Raw genomic sequence first — 16,670 nt, forward strand, 5'->3', positions numbered from 1 at the left:
ATCCTTTGGGCAATTTAAGCGAGATGTGATTGCAGAAGTTAGAGGTATCTTTATTTATGGCTTGAACTTTCATGACCCACCAGAAATCAAGTGTGACCCCCAGTTTGAGAAGGACTCTGGAGGCATTGATCACAGAGTGTTATTGGGGTATGTGAGACCGGCCTCGTGGCGTGGGCCCTCCCGACCAGCAAGCACACCTGCAACCGCACCTGATCCCCGATGTCACAGACTTCCGGCCACCATGACCCCACAAACCCGATGGCCGGCCGGGGCACCAGCCGAACCCACAACACTACCGCGCATGCTGAGGGAGCGGGAAACCCTCAAGCAACCCCCAAGCAAGACCAGGAGACGCCGTCTCGGTCACACCTCTGATCTCCTCCCCAAGGAGGGTTTCGATCGGCCACCAGGCCCCCGGTGAGCGGGCGCCTCGCCTGCTGGGCGTCAGGAGTCCCTCCCAGACCCACCTGAACAGATCAAAGGGCCGAGCCACAGGAAATCCCGACACACCGCCCCCAGGCACCAAGACCCCTCTCAGCGAGGACTCCGGACTTCAAAGAGGAGGGGGAGTATAACAAGGGGTGCTGAAGGGACGGGAGGCAGAGAAGACCTGGACCTACGAGAGCCCTGCTGACCTGGTCGCGGCTCGACCGACCCCTGAACCGAAGAACGCTCCCCAAACTCTGAACCATCTGAGCCCTGCTGACGCTGTCGCGGCTCCCCGAACTCTGAACCATCTGAGCCCTGCTGACGCTGTCGCGGCTCCCCGAACTCTGAACCATCTGAGCCCTGCTGACGCTGTCGCGGCTCCCCGAACTCTGAACCATTTGAGCCCTGCTGACGCTGTTCCGGCTCCCCAAACTCTGAACCATCTGAGCCCTGCTGACGCTGTCGCGGCTCCCCGAACTCTGAACCATCTGAGCCCTGCTGACGCTGTTGCGGCTCCCCGACTCCGAAACCACCTGGGCCTGCTGAGTGACTCGCGGCACTCCCCTCCAGGAGAATCGGCAGAGATTGCCGAGAGAAACAACCTCCCCCAGCTTGAGGATTGGGAGCTGTGCGAAGGCTACTCCGCAGAGACACTGAATTCAAAGACTGTCCCGCTATCCCAATACCCCCATCACGAGACCGCCGCCGCTTGTGGCATTGATTTAATAACTGCATCTCGGATCATAAAGATCCCCTGAAACTATCGATAAAGTATACTGTCTTACGAAGAACTACTGTGTGGTGTCCCTCTGTCAGATAGTGCAAGCTCAGCGTGTGTGATCCTAGGAACGAGACCCTTCCAGGAAGGGCCTCCCCGCCCTTGCTCGGCCTAAGTCTGGGAGAGGTGGGTCAAAGGGTGGTCAGGAACGTATTCCGAAGCCCCCCGGAGAACGCCTTTCCAACAGGGTACATTACTCTCAACGACCAGTGGTAGTTACAAAGGCCTTCCTAGTGCTTCGAAATGTAGCGTTCGATGAGACATTCTTCATATCTGGGGGGTGTTTCAGGTTCTGGGCACTCCACTGTCCCAGAAAAGGTTTCTTGTTTGCGAAATTCTGGAATCTCGATCCCCCAGAACCTTTCTGTTTTCTCTCTAAGATTTTTAGTTTGTGTGCATGTTGGGTCACTGTGGTAAATGGAATACTTAATAAGTTATGCGCAACATCCTAAAAATAGATCAGCTCCACATAGGGAGCCATTCAAAGTTTTATCACTCACAAGCTATGGTCTATTCTCTGTAAAATTTGTAATAACTCTTAGAGTTGAATATAGGACAATGTTTCTGGGAGTCAAGATAGATTTTGAAACCCTATGAAAAGGTAGCTGCTGTGATTCCAAGCCGCAGCTCTCCCTGGATTGAACCAGCAGGCGTAGATCCTGTTCTGAAGCCTGGTATTTAAGGTGGCGGATTGTAGGCAGCTTAGACGCGCTTCTTTTAGCGATGCTAATAATATGTTTTTGTAGATAGCTTTGTTTGTCTAGTTTGGAAATTAAAAATTCTTCACAACCACTTATCAGGAAAATGCAGTTTTATCTCTGCTTAGGCAAGATGATACATAGGCTTTCCCAACAAGGCCATTGCCACTTACAAAACTTCACAATGTTCATTAGAAGATTCCTGAACAAAGAAACCTTAGAGTTCCAAACAACCGAAAGCAACGAATCAAGCCTAGACCCACCACCTGTCTTTATCTACCATTTTGTAAATCCTACTGGAAGCTTATGTTTCGACTATGCACAGGATAAATGAACAGGAAAGAACATTAAACTGTATGAGAAACAAGCATTTGCAATGCAATAGGTCTCGCATTTATAAGAGTTTGAGCTATTGGCATTGTAAAATTACAATGCCTTTTATTTATGTTTTGGTTTTAAAACAAAAAAAAGGCATTGTCATTTACAATGTCAGTAGCATAAACTCGCATAAAAGCAGTGTGTGGAGTGCGGCGTGCAGCAGTGTGCGGCGTGCAGCAGTGTGTGGCGTGCAGCAGTGTGAGGCATGCAGCAGTGTGCGGCGTGCAGCAGTGTGCGGCGTGCAGCAGTGAGTGGCGTGCAGCAGTGTGCGGCGTGCAGCAGTGTGTGGCGTGCAGCAGTGTGCGTCGTGCAGCAGTGTTTCGTGTAGCAGTGTGAGGCATGCAGCAGTGTGTGGCGTGCAGCGGCGTGCAGCAGTGTGCGGCGTGCAGCAGTGTGCGGCGTGCAGCAGTGTGCTGCATGCAGCAGTGTCGTGCAACATGCAGCAGTGAGTAATGCAGCAGTGATCAGCAGTGTGTGGCGTGCAGCAGTGTGTGGCGTGCAGCAGTGTGTGGTGTGCAGCAGTGTGCGGCGTACAGCAGTGTGCAGCGTGCAGCAGTGTGCTGCGTGCAGCAGTGTCGTGCAGCATGCAGCAGTGAGTAATGCAGCAGTGTGCAGCAGTGTGTGGCGTGCAGCGGTGTGTGGCGTGCAGCAGTGTGCGGTGTGCAGCAGTGTGCGGCGTGCAGCAGTGTGCGGCGGGCAGCAGTGTGGAAATTTAGCTTGTAACTGAACATTATCTGCGCCATCTTGCCTCTCCCCAGCGCCACGCACAGCGCCCTGCACGGCCGCCATTTTAGGCACCCCACTCTCTCTCCCCGCTCATTGCCGATCACCAGCGCGCCCCTCAGGAGCTGCGAACATCCCCCGCGCGCTGGCCACCCCCGCTCTCTCATATAGGGGCCTTAAAACCTCTCCTTCTGCGCGACCCTGCCATGGAATCGCACCCCGTGCCTGACCAACACCTCCTTTCATCCCATACATGGTCATACATCCTTTCTGATAACCCCCCTTCCTCCGCGCCCGATTGTCCGAACCGATCCCAGGCCATCACCTAGCCCTGCGGATGCAGTTTATTGCCCTACTGTAAGGAAACCACCCCACATCAAAGGGATTACAGCAGATCATGGCCCCCACCCCCTGAGACCCGACCGGTTGCACACACCCCCGGGAATTGTCGGAATGTCCAACTGTGTGATAGCCATCTCCTACTGTGGGTGGGGTGGGGACCTCCACTGAAGATATGTGTGGGAACGGGCTCGAAGAGGGGATTCCGAGGACGTTCTTTCCTGTATCAAGACAATCTCAATGAGCCAGGCCTCAGAGATGCAGTTAGAGCACCTCGTGACGATACCTTGCTGTCTGATCTGATGTGTTCTGCTCCGACGGAATAAAAACTTTGTTTCCTGCCTTCCAGTCTCCGGCGCCTGCCTCTTTCATTGGTAAATTATCGAATGGTATGAGAGGCGATTACCGCCGGGCAATACTTGAAAGGTTATCGACTGAACTGCCGCTACCATTTAACAATTGGCGTCCCAAACGTGGGGCCCATCAGCGACACGTGGATCCAGTGGGAGAGGTCCCGACGACAGAGTGAACGACTGCAACGATCGGGAGAGCTACTGCCCGATAGACCCTCGTCTGGCAGCCGATCATCCGAACTTCACTGGTTCCGAGCAGACCTCTCTCGAGTGATCTACGGTCCTGACTGGGAACCATCAGGAGTGCCGCGGCAAATACGGAGAGTAGAGGACGATCGGGCGCTGGAGGCGGAAGACGAGAAACTGTCCACGCGGTCCGGGTAAGGTCGTGAAACACGACAAATTGCGAAACGATTGATTGATTGATTGAAATACTAGTATTGCTTATTGATTGTTCTCTTTGAGATATTCGCTGTCTACAAACGGGGAGGAGTAGAAATACACTCTCTCTCTCCCTTTGCAGATAGTGAAGGGTAGGTAACGCAGACTTTTGTCCCCGTTGTAACCCGTCGTGCCTATCTTTATCTCCCCACTGATTGATTGTCCGAACATTGATTGTTTTGAAGAATAGTGCTCTTTGAGATATTCTCTGTTTGCAAATAACGTAGAATAGAAATATTCTGTCTAGTCTTTGCAAATAGTGAAGGGTAGGTAACGCAGACTTTTGTCCCCATTGTAACCCGTCGTGCCTATCTTTATCTCCCCATTGATTGATTGATTGTCCGAACACTAGTTGTTCGATATTGGTTCTTTGGAGGTATTCTCTGCTAACAAATAACGAGGAATAGAGATATTCTGTCTAGTCTTTGCAAGCAGTGAAAGGATAGGTAGTGCTGACTTTTGTCCCCGTTGAAACCCGTCATGCCTATCTTCTCCCCACTGATTGGTAGTTGGTTCTGCCCGGACCGCTTATTAGAGGTGGACCATCCGGCTCCACTGGAAGGCACCCCTAATAAGGACATGTTCACTAAATACGAACTAATCGCCGTAGTTTATAGCAAGCTATGGCATAAAATATACAAAGGGGGACCCCGAGAGTCAGTGGCCACTGGTGGGATCCTTTTTGACCCTACAAAACTAAAGTAACGCTAGGAAATAGCACTTTGTGGGATATATGGAACTAAGGGAAGGAGCCAAGCTCACGGTCGAGACGGCCACGAGGTAGCCCGGCTCCATCACTCTCGCTGCCTAAACATGTCTGCCCTACTGCCCACCCCGCCCAATAAGCACGACAAAATCCTGCACAAATGGAAGCCTGCTGATACCCACCATCGACGTCACCGAACTGGGCTGGATCGCGCACAATTGGGCTATGTTATTTTTCCGATTACGCAGTAACATCCTTGTGCTCGTTACCAGATTGCAAATATGTACAAACACTCCAACAAAGTAGTATAGTTATAACATTTTAATAACTTATAGGTATAACAAACACACCAACAGGGTAAACACATTAAAACACGTTTTTAAACAACTATTTACATGACGGTCCTCGCCCCTCCTTCTTCGAAATAGCAACATTGACCTGTTTTTGGGCGGTCCTCTTAGTCGGCCTTGGGCTATAAAAGCCATGCAAAATCCATCGACATCAGTGGCGGACGACTGTGCAAATAGGCCGGAGGCTACACGAAGCGCCGAAGCTCTGGCAGCGCCAAGATGGAGTCTGCTACGATTGTGCGGATCTTCCCATTCTCTTCTTCCTTCAATAACGGAGGGTGCCCTGGCGGGGGGAAGTGACGCGGACGGGCCTCCCCCGCCTCCCCAGGTGGAGGCTCGCCAGCAGAGAGGGCACCCCTGCCTCTGCACTCGCCTGCCGGACGACCACCCAAGCGCAGGTTCCTCTCTGCACTCGCCGTCCAGCTGAGTTGGTGCCCCTGCACTCGACCGCCGGACAACCACCCAAGCACGGGTTCACCAAGACTGCCACTAGCGCCCGACGCGAGGAGTGGGCCCCCGCAGCCGAATGATCGGGGACCCACCCCGGTGGCGATACCATCTGAACTGCTGCTGTCGCTGCTACTGGACCCCCGGGATGGCGGTTGATCTTCCAGATTCAGGCCCGGCCCGCTGGAAAGACGGCTCTGGACTCGGAAGCTTGTCTGCTCGGGCGTGGGCTCCACCCTTGAAAAAACACCCTCTCAGCTTTGCAGATTCTGCGGGAGCCATTGACATTCGACTCCCGTGGGCTTCCGGTGGGGACAATCGCTGCTATTTTTGCTTGATTGTTCCACATTAACTTGTTTTTGCCCTGGGCGACAGCCATCTTGCCTCCGTTTGGTGCCGTAAAAGAAAGACCGATTCAAGGCGTCGGCGGAAGAACCCGCCTGCTGCCCCGCCCCAAGAACGGACCACGGCATTGCTACAAGATCGCGGTGACGCCATGCTGACGCAAGCTGACGCTAACGAAAGTTCTCGAACTAACGAAAGGGATTCTGGCCCGGCAGCTAGTTAGCGCGAAGACTTAGACTGTGCACTGGACCCACCCGACCTCGCCCCAAAATGGCGCCAATGTAGGAGGGGCCTGCAACTCCTTATGGCGTCCCAATTACTTGACATTTATGTATGTAATATTTCCACACATAATGGTCGGAGGGACGGGAGGGTACTGAATTTATGCTAAAGTAGTGTTGCTCATGATACTCGACCCCTTTCACACCGTGGCCGGCCTGTAGCGGTTGTAGGCCCGTATTTGTATACTGACATTGTTTTAAATAAAGGGCTTCTTAAAGGAATTACGGAATCAGCGTCATGACAAATCATCTAGGTTGGTAAAGGTTTTTTGAATAATTGTTACTCCCAAGCAATAGAAAGCAGATAATGCAGACCCTATTTGCCTGAATTTTGGATCGATGAAATTTGTACCAATCATGTCTGTCTTTTTCAGAATTGTTGGAAAATGGTTGACTATAGCTTAAGGTATCTGCCGACTGCAAGGTACGGTACCCTGCCCCATAATACGCGACCGATTGAAAAACAAATGCACGACAAGGGAACCCGAATTTAGGAGACGAATAAAATGGAGCATCTTGTATAGTCGAAAGGAAGGATATAGTAGGTCTGTGGTATTACCCGCTCCTGCCGCTAGCCTGGTACGTGGTAAGTAGAACTTTTTCGTGTCTATGCGCGCTGATGTGCTTTGAATGCTGCACACCCCCCCCCACTTTTTTTCATCTCTATAGGTCACATCGGAGTTCCGACTGAAGAATGGAGTGGACATGGACCGCACCGTGCTCAATGTAGGGAAAAACATAGACAAACGTTGTGGGATGGTGCGTGAAGTGCAGACCACCACTGGGAGCGTGAAAAACTGTATGGTATGACTGTGCGTATGTGCCTTGATTATACGGTATGAATGTGTAGGCATTTCATAGGCTTGGGTCGCTGGAAGAGAACGTCATCGTATGACTAAAGTGCTTGTCTATCGATCAAAGGGAGGGGAGTAAAAAGTCCGACACCCCCCCCAAAATGAATTACGGGAAATACTGAAAATACGCAGCATGCATAGGAAAGAGGACAGGAAAGGAGAGGTCCCCGTACTTAACGTAGCTCTGTGTCTTCGTCTTAATTCCTGTGCTTGATGTATGTACTGTTACGCCCTACCCGGTATTTGTGTATACGTGATCACCGACTTTATGTCTTCCCCCCCCCCGCTTGTGTTTTCTTACATAGAACTGACCCGTGCTACTCCATGTTGTGTGTGCACCAAGTAGCCTATTATCGTACGCATGTCTCTCTCTCTCTCTCTCTCATTTTATGTCGTATGTGTACCAAATAGCCTACTTGATGCGCACGTCTCTCTCTCTCTCTCTCTCTCTCTCTCTCTCTCTCTCTCTCTCTCTCTCTCTCTCTCCTACACTCTCTCCCTCCCTCGCTGAAGGCTCTCTTGCCCTCTTTCCTTTTGAATAAATTAATGACACTATACCTCCTCAGTATGTGTATAATTGGCCTAAAACACGGTGGTGTTCGAACAAATTGACAGAAACAAAAACGACCGTACCTTACCACGTTACTACCTCTCCTTTCTGCAAATGTTGAACTTAATTGGCTGAGAAAGAAAGGACAGGTAAGACGACTAATGTCTCCCAATCTGGCCCTCATCACGGGGACTATTTGTCAGTGGTTTTCGTTTTTAGAGCTTTAACAACACCATCTCCACCGCCCAGAATTGCCCCCGCCCAATTACCCCGAACTAGAATGTCTAAGCACCCCGCTCTCCCAAAATAACCCCAGCCCTGTACTAGCCGTCTCAGAGTATTTCGAACGAAACAGCTGATGACCTTATTCTCTAACGGTACATCGCCTAAGCTGATAAGGGTTACCTATTGTCTCCAGCAAGAAAAGTTTTTAGCTTATGTCCCTCCCCGAAATAGATACCTGTGAACCCATGACAGTAGCACCTCGCATTTTTTTTCTTTTCATAAACTTAGCAGTCCTTGGAGGAAAGTGTGTATTAACAGAACTTGTGTTAAGATGAACGAGTCTCTACCGGAGAAGCCGGTTCGAATTTTTGATAGATCAGAAAATTGACAGATGTCAGGCTTCCTGCAACGATTATAGGGCACAGGAATCGATACCTAGCAGTCCAGACGATGAAAATTTGCAGGAACACCCACAGAAACCTGCACCACAGCAATGGTTAATAAACTAGTAACATGCACCGACATAAGAGGTAATAGACATCAATCATACTGCGACCGATAAAAGCGGTTCCCCAACTACTCGGTGGTTGGGAGAGAGGATGAAGTGTGTAAATGTCTTCCCTGCCAACTCTCTAAGATTTTGTTTCTTGTACTCATTCAAAGATAACCTGCGGCCATCGGAAGAGAGGGGTCGGACGTGACGCACAGCCTGGCTGCGGACCATGGAACATCTATGGCATCGACCAAGGGGGAAGCAACAAAGCAAAAAGGGCGTGAGACGAGGCACCATTATCAGCATGATAAACGATAGAACGAAGGGCTATCTCGAGGCCCCCTGCTCGCCGACCAGCATGCCTGAAGTCCCAACCCGTCGGGCCCGATTGATGGGCCCAGTGCTGAAAGATTCTGCTCCCCTTGGTCTGCTTTTTGATCCGATCCCATTCCACCCCCTCTTCCCTCGGCATCCCAAAGTACGCCACACCCCTTCTCTCTCTCTCTCTCTTTTATATGGATTTTGAATTTGACTTAAATAACAGAAGAACAAAATGCGGGTACCCCGCCTCAGGGTACCTATGATAAAATGAGTTAGGGGACAGGACTGTGATCCGAGAACCACGAATGGTCACACCCTGCTACGTGAAAACTTGGATTTGAGCTGGACCTTAGCTCCACCGCCGGTGCTCAACAGTGCCAACGAAAGAAGAACAACAATAAGAGCTTACCAGTGATGGCTCGTTATAATAGGACACTGGAAAGAAGAACTCCCTTCCATGACTGTAACTCATGATAAGTTGAATTCCTCTCCCAACCACCTTTTTATATTGACTATCTTCCAATCGAGTTTTCATGATATTGCGTCAGTCACTTCCAACTGTACATTGATAAGTTAAGAAACTCTAACTTTGTGTAAATGACATTCGTATAACACCAGCCGTGCACACGACTATGCTGACTATTTTTGATCCACACGAAGTCTGGGCCTTAAGTAATGTACGAAATATCCCTTGTTTTGCCAGAAACATTTTTGCTTTACGGTATCATGTTTGTGCTCAAACAAGCTCTCCTCCTCCTATCCCTGGGCCTGACATGCGGCACAGCTGATGTAATTTTGTATGTACTACCTCCTCGCCTACTTTATCAACTGTATGTAACTATGTACAATTGTGTCAGATTGCTCCTGCCTGTCCTAAAAACTCCGCACTTTTAAGGAATGCATGAAAAACATTCACGGTATTATAGCTAAAAGGGTTAACGAAGGTAAATGTCGGCCAGGCAAGCTGGCGAGATATGTTAAAAGGGAGGACTGTGGAAATTTAGCTTGTAACTGAACATTATCTGCGCCATCTTGCCTCTCCCCAGCGCCACGCACAGTGCCACGCACGGCTGCCATTTTAGGCACCCCACTCTCTCTCCCCGCTCATTGCCGATCACCAGCGCGCCCCTCAGGCGCTGCGAACATCCCCCGCGCGCTGGCCACCCCCGCTCTCTCATACATGGGCCTTAAAACCTCTCCTTCTGCGCGACCCTGCCATGGAATCGCACCCCGTGCCTGACCAACACCTCCTTTCATCCCATACATGGTCATACATCCTTTCTGATAACCCCCCTTCCTCCGCGCCCGATTGTCCGAACCGATCCCAGGCCATCACCTAGCCCTGCGGATGCAGTTTATTGCCCTACTGTAAGGAAACCACCCCACATCAAAGGGATTACAGCAGATCAAGGCCCCCACCCCCTGAGACCCGACCGGTTGCACACACCCCCGGGAATTGTCGGAATGTCCAACTGTGTGATAGCCATCTCCTACTGTGGGTGGGGTGGGGACCTCCACTGAAGATATGTGTGGGAACGGGCTCGAAGAGGGGATTCCGAGGACGTTCTTTCCTGTATCAAGACAATCTCAAGAATGCGCCATGTGTGATAAACCTGCAATAAAGTCATAAACCTGTGTATAAGAGGCCAGGCCTCAGAGATGCAGTTAGAGCACCTCGTGACGATACCTTGCTGTCTGATCTGATGTGTTCTGCTCCGACGGAATAAAAACTTTGTTTCCTGCCTTCCAGTCTCCGGCGCCTGCCTCTTTCATTGGTAAATTATCGAATGGTATGAGAGGCGATTACCGCCGGGCAATACTTGAAAGGTTATCGACTGAACTGCCGCTACCATTTAACAGCAGTGTGCGGCGGGCAGCAGTGTGCGGCGTGCAGCAGTGTGTGGCGTGCAGCAGTGTGAGGCGTGCAGCAGTGTTCGGTGTGCAGCAGTGGGCGGCGTGCAGCAGTGTGTGGCGTGCAGCAGTGTTTCGTGTAGCAGTGTGAGGCATGCAGCAGTGTGTGGCATGCAGCGGCGTGCAGCAGTGTGCGGCGTGCAGCAGTGTGCGGCGTGCAGCAGTGTGCTGCATGCAGCAGTGTCGTGCATCATGCAGCAGTGAGTAATGCAGCAGTGTGTGGCGTGCAGCAGTGTGTGGCGTGCAGCAGTGTGTGGCGTGCAGCAGTGTTTCATGCAGCAGTGTGCGGCGTGCAGCAGTGTGCGGCGTGCAGCAGTGTGCGGCGTGCAGCAGTGTGTGGCGTGCAGCAGTGTGTGGCATGCAGCGGCATGCAGCAGTGTGCGGCGTGCAGCAGTGTGTGGCGTGCAGCAGTGTGTGGCGTGCAGCAGCATGCAGCAGTGTGTGGCGTGCAGCAGTGTGTGGCATGCAGCAGTGTGCAGCGTGTAGCAGTGTGCGGCGTTGTGAGAAGTTGGCCTGGTATATGATGTTCACTAGTTAAAGTGACCACCTTGTACCATGCCAAGCAACCCTTATGGTGTGGTTGTAAGTCAACCTTTTCGGACTAGCTGCCCTAGTGGTAGCGTAGGCTAAGCAGTCTTTGAGGCTAAACTCGTGAAACGTGTTAAGCAAGCTGTTTTACCAAATGCAACCCCCTTTTATACCAATGAAAGGACACCACACAGATATATATTCAAAATATATATGTATTTATTTCTCAAAGTAACCCCTAGTCTCTTTATGAGCACAGGAGCACAAATCGTCAAACAAGATTACAGTAGAATACACAGAAGTTGCACTTTATATGGATAGGCCCTGGTGGCCGCTCAAACCATATACTAAAATAGTGGTATAAGTACCACGAACAGAAAAGGGAAAAGGCCTAGGGCCTCTAGAATCGCTGGGCCTACAAGGAGCTAACTTCAGTTAGTGACCAGGAGGTCCACGGGTTGCGTGTGCAGAGCAAATAGTCACACGCGAGCTCCCATAGGTTTTCAATAGGTGCGTAAAAAGTACAAAGTTACTGCAAAAGGAATCTTCCGGATGGACTATGAACTCAAGATTGGAAACACAGACACTAGAGATGATACTCTACACTTGGGCACCGGAGTGCCAGCTTTACCTCACCCACAGGAAGCGGGTGCGTAGGTGTCGAAGTGCTTCGGGTTTCTTCTATCTGTTCAATGGAGCCTGTGGATAAAGTTGCTGCAGGCGGTCGGTCCGGAAGGGATGCGGTGGATCCAAGGGTGGATCGGAGTTGTAGAAGACCTGTAAGCAGAGGGGACAGTGTTCACAGTCACTAGCCAGTGACCAGCTGTTCTGCTTGGGTTTTTGGATCAGGTAGAATTCGCTCATCAGAGCCTCACTAACCCAGCTAGAACGTTCCTTCGTCCCTAGGACCTATTTACAATAGGTAACCACATATATCTACCGCCTAAGGACAGGGAATTCCTAATACACATACCAAGACCTTTTACAATCGGCGGCCTCGCGATCCCATACGGATCCAGAACTCTCTACCCAGACGGCAGTATCACAAATGGCGGCCTCGCGGTCCCATACGAACCCAGGACTCTCTACCCAGACGGCAGTATCACCAGTGGCGGACTCGCGGTCCCATACGGACCCAGAACTCTCTACCCAGACGGCAGTATCACAAATGCGGCCTCGCGGTCCCATACGAACCCAGGACTCTCTACCCAGACGGCAGTATCACAAGTGGCGGCCTCGCGGTCCCATACGAACCCAGGACTCTCTACCCAGACGGCAGTATCACAAGTGGCGGCCTCACGGTCCCATACGAACCCAGGACTCTCTACCCAGACGGCAGTATCACAAGTGGCGGCCTCGCGGTCCCATACGAAACCAGGACTCTCTACCCAGACGGCAGTATCACAAGTGGCGGCCTCGCGGTCCCATACGAACCCAGGACTCTCTACCCAGACGGCAGTATCACAAGTGGCGGCCTCGCGGTCCCATACGAACCCAGGACTCTCTACCCAGACGGCAGTATCAGCGCAAGTTCATCCTATGATCACCATAACATCATCACACAAAGACTGTTAGTTCGAGCACTGCCTGTTCTCTGGTTCGAGGGGCTCCCCTTCCCCCTTATTCAGTTACCACTCATCCGATCAGGGTTAACATCTGTTCATATAGCCGCAGCTGACTGGAGGAATAGGCTACCCTCTCATACAAGAACACACAGCACACGTTGGTCCACTACAAACTGGGGTATCATTATTCATCGGATCACACAAAGATTACTAGTTCGAGCACAACCTGTTCCCTGGTTTGAGGGGCTCCTCTTCTCCCTTATTCAGTTACCACTTACCTGATCAGGGTTGACATCTGTTCATATAGCCGCAGCTGACTAGAGGAATAGGCTACCCTCCCACACAAGAACACGCAGCACATGTTGGTTCACCACAAACTGGGGTATTTTATTACTTATTTCATGACATTACAATATAACTCACAACCTGTAAAGAAAAGCGAAAGATTAAGTTGTACAATCTAATAAGAAAGGGTCGACATCACCTTAATAGTGTGTAGCCTGCACTCCGTAGTCATCTAGGTTCCCTTCTCGTCTATGCCTCGGCTCGTCTGGAAGTCACACCTCCGCGCACGGATCTGTTCCCTTCACCCTTCTCCGAGCCACTGGGACCTCTTCCTCATCGGCTACTCTCTCCTCTCTGGCTACTCTACTAGGAGAGTATCTGTCTCTCGGTTTCTTCTCCGCCTTCAAGATGGCGTTTGTCTTCCCTGGAATAAGTAGTAGCTCTACTGCTAACGGCCAGACGCCGCCTACGGACTGAAACAAGTGCCCACAACTGCCTCGGACTTTCACTAATATCGAGATGCAGTTCCTCATGGAAAATTCCGGCCCGTAACCTGCCGCCCACCAAATTCTTGTACCTCCCCGTACCAAGGACACTTTACCAGCCGGCCGGCCTGATGTAGTGTCTTCGGCATGAAGAAAAATACAATCCTTCGATAAGGGCCGGCTCGAACCGGTTCTCTCCAAGCGAATAACACCTCATAACTAAAACACTCCCTTTGACCTAGAAGCTTCCCAAGCTGTCGGAGCAGAAAGAAAGATGGAGTCTCTCCCGTTTAAGGCCTACCAGGTCTGAATTCAGCACGGCTCCAGGAAATACCCTCACTACAGGACAGGTTATCCCTAATACTAACAAATCTATCCCCTAGGTTATGTGTGTAAGCCCTGATCTATGGGAAGAGCACAGGATCATGTCGAAGTGCCCAGCAGATAGGCTCCATTCACTACTCTAACCCTTAGACTTGGATGGTAAGAGACTGAAGTCACAGTAATCACCCTACAACACAAAAAGGCCGGGAAAATCGAGCAGAACACCAGCGTGGCACCAGGTGGGTACCAGGCGATGTCGGGTGCAAACAGGAAGGAAGGTGTAGCTTGTCTCTGCAGCCACGTGGTCCCTGGAGGTCGACGACGTCCAGGAGTCGGTTCACGAGCTGTCCCACGCAGGCTCTCGCTGTTGGCGGTGTCGGCGACTTGATCGAAGCAAACAGGCCTTGGCAAAAGCAATTGTTGTGGAAAACGAAATAAGCTGATGGGTCTGACCAGCAAGGTCAGAGGGACTGCTCCTTTGGAAGGGAGCAAGGGCCAGTCTGGAGCAACCAGACCAGCAGTGTGTTTCTTGAAGTTCGTCGCCAAGATGGCCACTAGCCAGCGGGCCAGCAACTGGTTAGGCGCGTCGAGTGGCAAAATGCAGAAGGGCCCCACGCAGATCGTGGAGATGCTGGAGGGCTCACCTTTGGTGCAGATGCTGCTCGAGGATTGGGCTTCTCAGATCCCAAAGCACAACTTGGAGGGAGCCTCGGTTGTTGCGCTTGCAGCTTGTCGTGGTCTTTTCAAGATGGCTGGCTCCACGTGTCTCGGTGCCTCCACGGGTCTCCTCTTCTCAGGGACTGTGGATCGGGGGGTGAGAGGTCTGGAGGTCCAGGTCTTGTCAGTCTCTGGGCTCGGGCTCCGGCGGGAGGCGGCGGCAAAGCAGACGTTGATTCGCTGGATGGTGCTTGCGTTAGCAAGGTGGTCACTCCCTGACCACAGGGGAGATTGGCTTCAGTCCTCTGTGCGGCAGAGTGTCGAAGTTCCCGTCTTCTTCTTGTAGTTAAGTGGATTCCAGGATGTCTGAAGTCTTAGGACACAGCTCCTACCTTTAAGCGGATTCTAGGGGCCGGACTACCTGCTAGGTCCCTCCCTAAGGGTGGGACCAGGAAGGGGGGTGGTTACACCCCCAATCCTTTGTCCAGCTCGCCCCAGGCCCGGGACTGGTGTGCCCCAGGACCGGATTGAACTGGCATATGCACCGAGGCTCCTTGTGAGCCTCAGGCATGTCTGGTTTCTTTCAAGCCCTACCTGACCAATACACAAAATCCTGTCTGGGGTGGTGCACGCACCTCCCCTGGCAGGAAACCCTTTGTCCACACCTCGCAAGCTGGAAGGACTCCCAGCAGCAGGAGGGCAGACTTGTGTCTGTGGTGGCAGCATCCATTTTGTGGAGCTGAGGCTATGTCTGATTTTACCCGGGTTTCAGGTACTGTACATGTCGTGTCCCTCTAGAAGGGTGGAATGCTAACCCCGTCGCCAGAATTGGCGAGGGGTTAGTATTCCAATTCGTATGACACCTTACTCGACATGTTTTGATAAAGCCAAACCAAAGTTAGCATTTAACCGCGAGGTTCATAATGCACTTAAGAGTATATGGTATGACGATATCTGGAAACAGTAGAAGGAAGTTGTTCCGACCACTGCAGACAGGCTCAGCTCATGCCAGAGCACCATCTCACATGGAACCAAGCACTCTGCCTTCAGGATTGTTAAGGCCTGCCATAGGAGTGACTTATAGGTTACCAGGTGTCCCATTTAAGGTTAGGTATAGGTATACTACACCTAAGTAAGAGGTGGTTACACCAACTTACCCCAGCTGAGTGATCAGCCAGTTGTGTCAAATTTGTTAGGCCAAGCCTGGGGTGGCATAATACATGCTTCAGCCCCTGGCAGGCCTTAGATACACCAATGCCCTGGGTACCTAGTGTACACTGGTACAGGGGCTGACAGGGTGATCCACTTCCAATTGGTTATGCACCTAGGGTGCATAGTTTTAATTTAGTAGAGAGAACAGCAGGCTGGGGGTCTGATTGGCAGGCCCACAGCCTCAATATGTCAAAAAACCAGTGAAGCAAAAAGCAAAAATTTGGGGTGACCATAGGATAGCAGACCCTACTCTCCTACACAACCCTCCCCCAAACGCAGGGACATTAAACTAGCCTTGACCAGTCTCGTCTTCATGTCCTAAGTGGAAGTACCTGGAGAGACCATCTGCATTCCCATGGTCAGTACCTGGCCGGTGCTCCACTGTAAAGTCCATACCCTGTAGGGAAATGGACCACCTAAGCAGTTTGGGGTTTTCACCCTTCATCTGATTTAGCCACAAGAGGGGCTTATGGTCGGTCTGAATCTTGAAGTGAGTGCCAAACAAGTATGGCCTCAGCTTCTTCAGGGCCCACACCACAGCAAAGGCCTCCCTCTCAATAGCTGACCAATTCTTCTCTCTGGGGGTCAACCTTCTGCTAATAAAAGCAATGGGTTGGTCTTGACCATCTACATTAAGTTGTGACAGCACAGCTCCCACACCCAACTCAGAAGCATCTGTTTGGACAATAAACTCTTTGGAGTAGTCAGGACTTTTCAGGACAGGTGCAGAGCACATGGCCTCCTTCAGGTCATCAAATGCCTTTTGACAGCTTACTGTCCACTGAACCTTTTTGGGCATCTTCTTGGATGTCAGATCATTAAGAGGAGTCACAATGGACCCATAGTTCTTAACAAACTTCCTGTAGTACCCAGTCAAGCCCAAGAAAGCTCGAACTTGAGTCTGGGTGGTTGGAGGGGACCAGTCCTTGATGGATTGTATCTTACTCTCCAGTGGTTGAACTTGGCCTCCACCTACAAGGTGGCCCAAATAC

Source organism: Triturus cristatus, chromosome 2_2, assembly GCF_964204655.1.
Source record: "Triturus cristatus chromosome 2_2, aTriCri1.1, whole genome shotgun sequence".
NCBI classification, from domain to species: domain Eukaryota; kingdom Metazoa; phylum Chordata; class Amphibia; order Caudata; family Salamandridae; genus Triturus; species Triturus cristatus.